This window comes from Petaurus breviceps, unplaced genomic scaffold (assembly GCF_028583685.1).
Source record: "Petaurus breviceps papuanus isolate PSGF00001 unplaced genomic scaffold, PetGlider_PUasm1.0 90650, whole genome shotgun sequence".
Classification (NCBI taxonomy): domain Eukaryota; kingdom Metazoa; phylum Chordata; class Mammalia; order Diprotodontia; family Petauridae; genus Petaurus; species Petaurus breviceps.
In genome coordinates, this window is record NW_027187299.1 from 6,293,442 (window position 1) to 6,301,937 (window position 8,496).

General features: G+C 39.0%; 1 long non-coding RNA gene across 3 annotated transcripts in view; it reads right to left on the reverse strand.

Moving 5' to 3' along the window:
- LOC138143640 (uncharacterized) overlaps positions 1–8,496 on the reverse strand; it is a 288,388-nt gene that overhangs the window by 259,204 nt on the left and 20,688 nt on the right. The window lies entirely within an intron of this gene.

The following is an 8,496-nucleotide window of genomic DNA, read 5'->3' on the forward strand; positions in this document are numbered from 1 at the left end:
ACACACACACACACACACACACACACACACACACACACACACACACATATACTCCTTTCCTTTCCCCTCGCTTCTGGGTATTCCCTTCCAACTCAGCTCGGCCACCTTGTCTTCAGAAGCATCCCTGGATGTTTCTTGAATGACGTCATCTCCTACAATTTGCCCTGCAAGTGAAACTTGTAAATCTCCCAACAGGGATGCTTCCTAATGGATACTATTTGCACATGGCCCAGATAGCGCTCCGCTGAGGGGAATTTGGGGGGCAAGGAAGGGATTGTGTCTCCTTTGAGGAGGCAACCTGGGACAGTGGAAAGAACAGTGTCACTGGAGTCAGGGGACTTGTGTGACCTTAAGCAAGGCCTTGATTTCATCTTCTGCAAAATAAGGAACTGAGCATGGACGACCTCAACACTCTCTTGGGTAGCTCTAGCAATAAGATCTAACATTTATATTGTATTTTAAGGTTTACAAAACACTTTATTACAGCCATGCCTTCCACATCGTGACTTTCCCCATTGTGGTTTCAATATATCATGGGTCAGCATAAGAAATTAAGTGGGAATTTTTGCAGTTTTGCAGAAGCCACAGACAATATGCAAAGGCCAGCAGACAAGACAGAAAAAGCTTAGAAACTCAGAAATGCATAAAATATACTATAGTATTGCATCATATCAACATATTTTATCTTTTAATACCATGACAATTCAGACTTTCTCTCTGGTACAATGGGAGGGCCAAAAAATTTTATGTAGACTTTCCAGATCTCAGGGGTACCAGACTCTAATTCCTGAGCTGTGGAAGGGATAACTCTATTTCATTGATTCTCACAATAACCCTTAAGGAAACTGAAGCAGACAGGTTATGTGACATTCCAGGGTCACGCAACTAGTAAATGTCTGAGGCCGGATTTGAACTCAGGTCTTCCTAACTCCACATCCTGTACTCTATTCACAAAAGCTCCAAAGATAGGTGCTAAGGAATATAATACCCCATTATCACCAAAATCTGCTGTCACATCAATCACTCACATATTTCCTCAGAAATCTGTGTTTCTGGGAGAGCTCTGTTTGTAAAGAAGAAATCAACATCCACAGCCTTGGGGAAAGGAACAAGAGTACTCACAGTGACTGGAAACTAATGGGAGGCTTTCCATTTTAAAATGCAAATTTGAGAGCTATTGCTAAAAATTGATTTTAGAATTATAACATTTAAAAAGACTTCTATAGATTACAAGGATCTCAGGGCCTAGACTGTGTCTTCCTCATCTCTGTATGCCCCTAAGGCCCCTAGCATCATGACCTGAACATAGCAGGGGTTCAATAAGTATTTGTTGAGTGAATGAATGAATGAGTGAGTGAGTGAGTGAATGAATGAGTGAGTGAATGAGTGATTAAAATACATAGCATGTTTTCAGTAACTCCTGTCTATCACATTCTACACAGAACACAGACTTCAGTCTAAACAGACAGGAGCACATCATGGCAATATACAGGAGAGGCAGCATGGGAAGTGCTGGTTGGACCTGAATCATGAGACATCTGAGTTTCCACCTTGGCCCTGGCACTTTATTAGCTATCTAGTAAGTCCCTTACCTTCTTTGGGCCTCAGATTGTTTTTTCTGTAAAATGGGGATCATAATACATACATACTTCAGAGGTTATTGTGAGAAAGTCTTTTGTAAACTTTGGAATGTCCAACAAAAACTAGTTATTATTATAAGGAACAAAAAAATGAAAAGTCTAATGACTCCCCTCTCCCCCAAGAAAACCCCCAAAACTTTAAATGCAGAAACTTATATTATAGAATATAAAATGACAACAACTATGCAAATGGGGGACAGCGAGGTGACAGTGGATAGAGTGCTGGGTCTGGAGTGAGGAAGGTTTATCATCCTGATTTCAAATCTAGCCTCAGAGATTAGCTATGTGACTCTGGGCAAGTCACTTAACCCTGTTTTCCTCAGTTTCCTCATCTGTAAAATGAGCTGGAGAAGGGAATGGCAAACCTCTCCAGTATTTCTGCCAAGAAAATTCCAAATGGGGTCACAGAATCAGGTCTGAAATGACTAAACAACAACAATTATGCAAAACAACAATACCCCCTATATACCAGGTGTCCCAGAAGTCTTGGTGTAGGCTTAAGTTCATAGCTTAAACCTGCACTAAGACTTCTGGGACACTTTGGATCCACAGTATGGATATCCATACCAAACATACAAATCTGAAAGAAACTGATAGTTATTAACAAGTTGATTATGAGCAATGATTGGAAGTTATAGAGAGGAAACTTAAGGAATGATGTAAGGAAAATCTTCCTAAAAAATGATAGCTGTCTATAAACAAAACAGATTGCTTAGAAAGGTAATGAGATCCTTAAGAAGCAGTGTGGTGCAATGGTCAGGGGTGTGCAGTATACGTTTAACAACCAGCTCTCTGGGTAGAGGGGAATGTACTGATGCCAAATTTTAAAATTTAATCTGCATTATCAACATTTTCCTCATAGTTTTCTGAAGGACTTAGGCATCAACTGACTAGTAAGTCAAACCTAGTGTATAGCCTTTTCTGATTTTTGAGGTATACTCACCTCAAAAAGTTAACAATCATCTCTTAAAAGGTGATAAGTTGTGTTCTGTTATTTTTCAGTCATTTCTGACTCTTCGTGACCCCATTTGGGTTTGCTTTTCCTTCTCCAGCTCATTTTTACAGATAAGGAAACTGAGGCAAGCAGGGTTAAATGACTTGTCCAGGGTCACACAGCTAGTTAAGTGTCTGAGACCAAACTTAAACTCACAAAGATAACTCTTCCTAACTCCAAGCCCGGCACTCTATCCACCGCATCACCTAGCTGCCCTAGAGCTGGTATGAGTTATGAGCTAGCAGCTCCAAAACACCTCTGAAAGCAGCACAGGATTTAAAAATAGATGACTTGGGTTTACATCTTGTCTCTGCCCTTTATTCCTCTTGTAACCTCAAGCTATTCATTTGGTGTCACTAGACCTATGCATCTGTGAAATGACGAGGTTGGACTTGATATTGGGCTTGGCCCCTAAGATCTGATCCAGCTTCAAAGTCAGGATCCTATGATACACCTCCTCTCCCTCCAGCCTCTTATCCTTGAGTGGATGCCAAGTGACCGGGCACTGTTTAGACTGGATCACCTCTGAGGCTGCTCCTAATGCCGAGATTCTGTGGTTCAAGCCTACTTGTTTCTTATAGGGTTCAATATTCATTGCATTCTTTGGTTCCTATGAAGTTACATAGATTTATAATATGGGATATTTAAATAAATAAATAAAACAAGAAATACAGTTGTTGGTTTTTTTGTTCTTTTTTATTAACTAATTTTTTTTGTTTACAACATCCACTTTTTAAGATTTTGAATTCCAAGGGGTGGCTAGGTGACACCGTGAATAAAAACACTGGCCCTGGACTCAGGAGGAACTGAGTTCAAATCCGGCCTCAGACACTTGACACAATAGCTGTTTGACTTTGGGCAAGTCACTTAACCCCAACTGCTCTCCAAAAAAAGCACAAAAAAAAAAGATTTTGAATTCCAAATTTTCTCCCTCTCCCTCCCCTTCCTCTATCCTAAGACAGCATGCAATCTGATATAGGATCTACATGTACACATTCATAATAAGCATATTTTCAAATTAGTCATGTTGTAAAGAAGAATTAGAACCAATGGAACCATGAGAAAGAAACAAAAAAAAAAACGAGAAAGCAAATAGTATACTTCGATCTACATTCAGACTCCATAGTTCTTTTTCTGTATGTGGATAGCATTTTCCATCATGAGTCTTTTGGAACATCTCAGATCTTTGCATTGCTAAGAAGAACTAAAAGACAGTTGTTTTAAGAGGGAAAAATGAAGTGAGAAAGTTTTCATGAAATTCATAGTAACAAAGCACTCTGGAACTCAATCTACTAGCAAGTATTTTTTTCAGTCCTTACTATGGTCTTCAATACTGTGTCAGTGGAGAATACAAGAAAAAGCATATATATATATATATACATATATATATATATATACCTTTTGCCCTGCCCTCAGGGAGTTTATAACCCAGCTGAATAAACAAAACTAAAATACACACACACACACAAACATAAACACAAACACGCACCTGTGTACCTGTGTGACCAATTGAAGGAAGAGAAACTCAGATTCATAGAATTTCTGACTGGAAGGAACCCAGAGAAATCATCTGGTCCAATTTCTATTATTTGACAGATGAAGAAATTAAAGGAAAGAGACCTCACTTCTCAGGCTCCATGCCCTCAAAGACCTTTCTGGTTGGTGTTTGGGCTTGCCAAGAAGAAAGATAGATGGCTAGTTATGGAGTAAGACAAATGGTACAACGCTAGTTGGAATCCATATCCTCTGGTCAGGACAAAACAAAACACATGTTTTGTATCAGGATCCTTGGCAGAGTCTTGGGTTATAAATTAGTTTGTAATGAAGAATCTGTAAGGGGAGAACACGTACCTAATATTTTGCTTTGTGCCTTCTTCGTTCAGGTCTTTTCTTCAGGGAACTCAAAATTACTTTTAAATAAATATTACCTTTTTATGCTGGCAAGCTTAGATGGAAGGAAATTTTACTGTTGTGTCTTTGGCTTTAAGAGTCCATTGACTGAGACTACCAAAAAACCCGGATGTTAGTGGGGAAAATAAAACAGAAGTAGATTGCCTGCCCTATTTGGCCTTTGGCATTCTCTAGCAGGTCATCTTACCACCCATCAAAAGTAAAGAATTGAATTATTTGTTCCTCTCTTCTATTCTTTGATCCTCTCTCAATTGGTACCATATTCTAGCCTTAAAAAGAGAATGTGCTACTGTGAAAAAAGTGTTTGATTTGGAGTCAGAGGGTTTGGATTTAAATCCTGCTTCTTCTAGTATTGTCCATGTGACCTTGGACAAGGCACTTAACCCCTTGAAAAATAAAGGAGATGAACTGGATGACCTCTAAGGTCCCTTGCAGTTCACAACCTATATTCCTAAGGACCACTTGTTCTAGTACTCAAAGCAAATAACAATTGATGTCAAATGAATTGTAAAGAATGATTAGAGGTGGGGAGAGGGGAAAGGAAGAATGGGAATTTTTGGTGGGATTATATGCACCAGGATCTTATTTATCTATGGTCTACTTCTTATTCAATTTGTGGATAATTTAAGCCTGAATTCTTTGACCTTTCTTCTTCTACCTAGCATTTGGTCCTGTCACTTTTCATTTACATTGCTTCCAGAAGATATAAGAAAGAAAAAAAGAGGTAAATGGGATCTTAGTTCTAGAGCCAGAAGTTGAAGATAATCTAGTCTAGCATACTCATTTTCAGAAAAAGGAAACTGAGGCTTAGAAAGATTAAGTGATTTTCCCAAGGTTATTAAAATAACCTTTTTGTTGTTGTTCAGTTGTGTCAGACTCTTCATGAGCCTGTTTGGGGTTTTCTTGGCAAAGATATTGGAGTGGTTTGCTATTTCCTTCTCCAGCTCATTTTTTTAAACAATAAAGAAACTGAGACAGAGTTAAGTGATTTGCCCAGGGTAACACAGCTATTAAGTGTCTGAGGCCAGATTTAAACCCAGAAAGATGAGTCTTTCTGATTCCAGGGCCAACACTCTATCTACCGAGGCAGCTAGCTGTCATGTTGCCTTTACAGAGCCAGGATTTAAATCTAAGTGTTCTGATGTGAAATTTGACATTCTTTTCATTATTAAATAAAAGTCAATCAATTCCATTTCAGTTTCTATAGAGGCCTTCTGAGGGAGAACGTAGAAACCAATGAAATGGTTGTCATGTCTAGATTTTACTTTCCCCACATTTTCACTTCTCACCAATTTGTGAACTAGTCTGGCATTTATTAATCATCATAGTGTTGTACTTCATAAGGCTCATCCCAAATTCAAGGAAATAGGATCCTGTAGCAAAACATAACAAATCTTACCATTTAATTTGTCCAAGAAAAAATAAGCCTGGCTCTTCACCATGTGATATCTACCAAGGGAGTTCTATTACCATTGAGCCTGACTGGAAGAAATAAAGCTAAACCTTACATAAAGACTGCTCACATTGCTCATCCTCCTCCCCTCCATCACCCCCAAACTGTTTTAGCCCCATTTCTGTCCAAGTATGTATCTTACATTATCATGGTAGGAATTACCAGGGAGAGGAGAAAAAAGTTTGGGTGAGAAATGAAAAATTAACCAGAAATTAACAAGCATTTCCTAAGTTCTTACTATGTGCCAGGCACTGTGCCAAGCTGGGAATACAAATAAAAGCAAAAGAAAGATTGTCTCTGGCCTTACAGAGCTTATATTTTGACGAAGGAAGACATTTAAAATAGAGTTGAAAAGCATGAGGGTGGGGAGAATATAGTCACTCCAGCTAAGAGTGAAGTGTGAGAGAGAAAAGTGAAAGAAGAAGAGGAGAAAGGGGGTACAGCGCGTGCTGGTAAACATGGCTAAGTTGGGCATTTCCTCAAAATAGTAGTTTTCAGAGGAACCCAGTAATAGGAAGAGGGGGCCGTAGGGGAAGAGGGATCTTCTAGGGGAGATGGCTGCATTAGAAGGGGAATCTCCCAGGGTCAGAAAGGCAACAGAAAAAGATACATCTTCTACAATGGGAAGGAAGGAAGGAGGGAGGGAGAGAAGGAAGGAAGAAGTGAAGAAGGAATCTAAGAAAGAGAGGGAGGGAAGAGAGAAGGAATGTAGGAAGGGAAAATAGCATTTATTAAAGTACCTACTATGTGCCAGGCACTGTGCTAAACATTTTACAAATATTACCTCCTTTCATCTTTACAGTAACCCAAGGAGGTAAGTGCTATTGTTATCATCACCATTTTTATAGATAAGGATACTGAGGTAGACAGAAAATAAAGGACTTGAATCACACAGCTAATGAGTATCTGAGGCTGGATGTGAACTCAGGTCTTCCTGACTCCTGGTCCAGAGTTCTATCCACTTTACCACCAATCTGCTTCCATGCCCTACCTTCTGGGGGAACAATGAAAAAGTCCAAAGAGTGAGGAGCTGGGAAAGGAATGAAAGATGAAGATGGCTTGGACACTTCCTCAAAATAGAGGGTTTTTTGGAGGAACCCACCAAATGGAGAAAGAGTACATAGAGATAGAGGGATCTTCCAGGATGAGAAGACTGCTGTGGAACGGTGGAGAAGTTCAGGAGTCAGAAGTAGAACTGGAAGAGGAGGGGCAAAACAAGCCTTGTTTAATCTGCCACCTTAGACAGTTAGCTTCATGATGTTCCATGACTCCTTTTTGCCCATACTAAACACATACATATGTACATGCATACATACATAAACACACATGTGCACACATATAGCTCTATCATCTATCTGTCTACATTTGTTATATGAACATTGTGGTTGTGGAAAGAGGCAGAAAAAAGAATTTGAATAATAAATATTGAAGAAATATGGTCCCTCAGATAAAAATACTTGAAAGACATAGACTGTTCTGAGGATCTCAGATAAAACTGACCCCTCAGATAAATGTACTGAGAAGACGTGTTTTAAGGCAGATCACTCATTAAGTTCAAGATGGCTGTAGTTCATCGTGACCAGTCAGCTCCTTTATGTATGACTGTTTTTAAGAGTTATGAAGTATTGAGCTGATAAACTATAAAGCAAATAACTTTTGAGAGGCTTTTCATAGTAAAATTATACAGGGTATCCCAAGAGTCTTAGCATGGTTTTAAGTTTTACCATCTTAAAACCACACTAAAACTTTTGGGACACTCCACAGCAAAAGAAATCATTCTATCACCTTGACAAATTTATCTCCACGTTAGAAATGTTCTTTCTTCCTTCCTTTCTTTCTCTTTCTTTTCTTTCCTTCTTTCTTTCTTCTTTTTTCTTTCTTTCTTCCCTTTTCTCTTTCTTTCTTTCTTCCTTTTTCTCTTTCTTTCTTTTTTCTTCCTTCCTTCCTCTCTTTTTCTTTCCTCCCTCTCCCTCCTTTCCTTCCTCCTTTGCTTTTTCCTTCCTTCTTTTCCTCCTTCTTTTCTTTTTCTTTCTTTTCCTAGGATCTCAGTGTCAGTAAGTCTCTCAGACATGATCAGATAATAAGTATCATTTGATCCATCATAGTCAATACCCTGGAGTTTCCTTCAAGGTGTTTTTTTTAAATAGAACAATAGTCTCCCTTTGCCCACCTATCTGGAGCCCAAACTATGGCTCATATTGAATAAAACTGAGGTTTAAAATTTGGCTTCAAAAACTTGCCTTTTGTACTCAAGGGATATGAAAGTGATTTGCTAAACCATGAGTCAGATGCTCGGAAGAGGGTAACTGTGTATATAGACAAAGCAGTCATTATATGCTCAGAAATTTCCCTTATGCAGCTTTGGGCATTTGAACCTATTTCATTGAGGGGAAGTGACCAGGGCAGTGGGGTGATTCCTGGTTCTTTTTGAAGAATGCCATGGGATCTTTCACACACACACACACACACACACACACACACACACACACACACACACA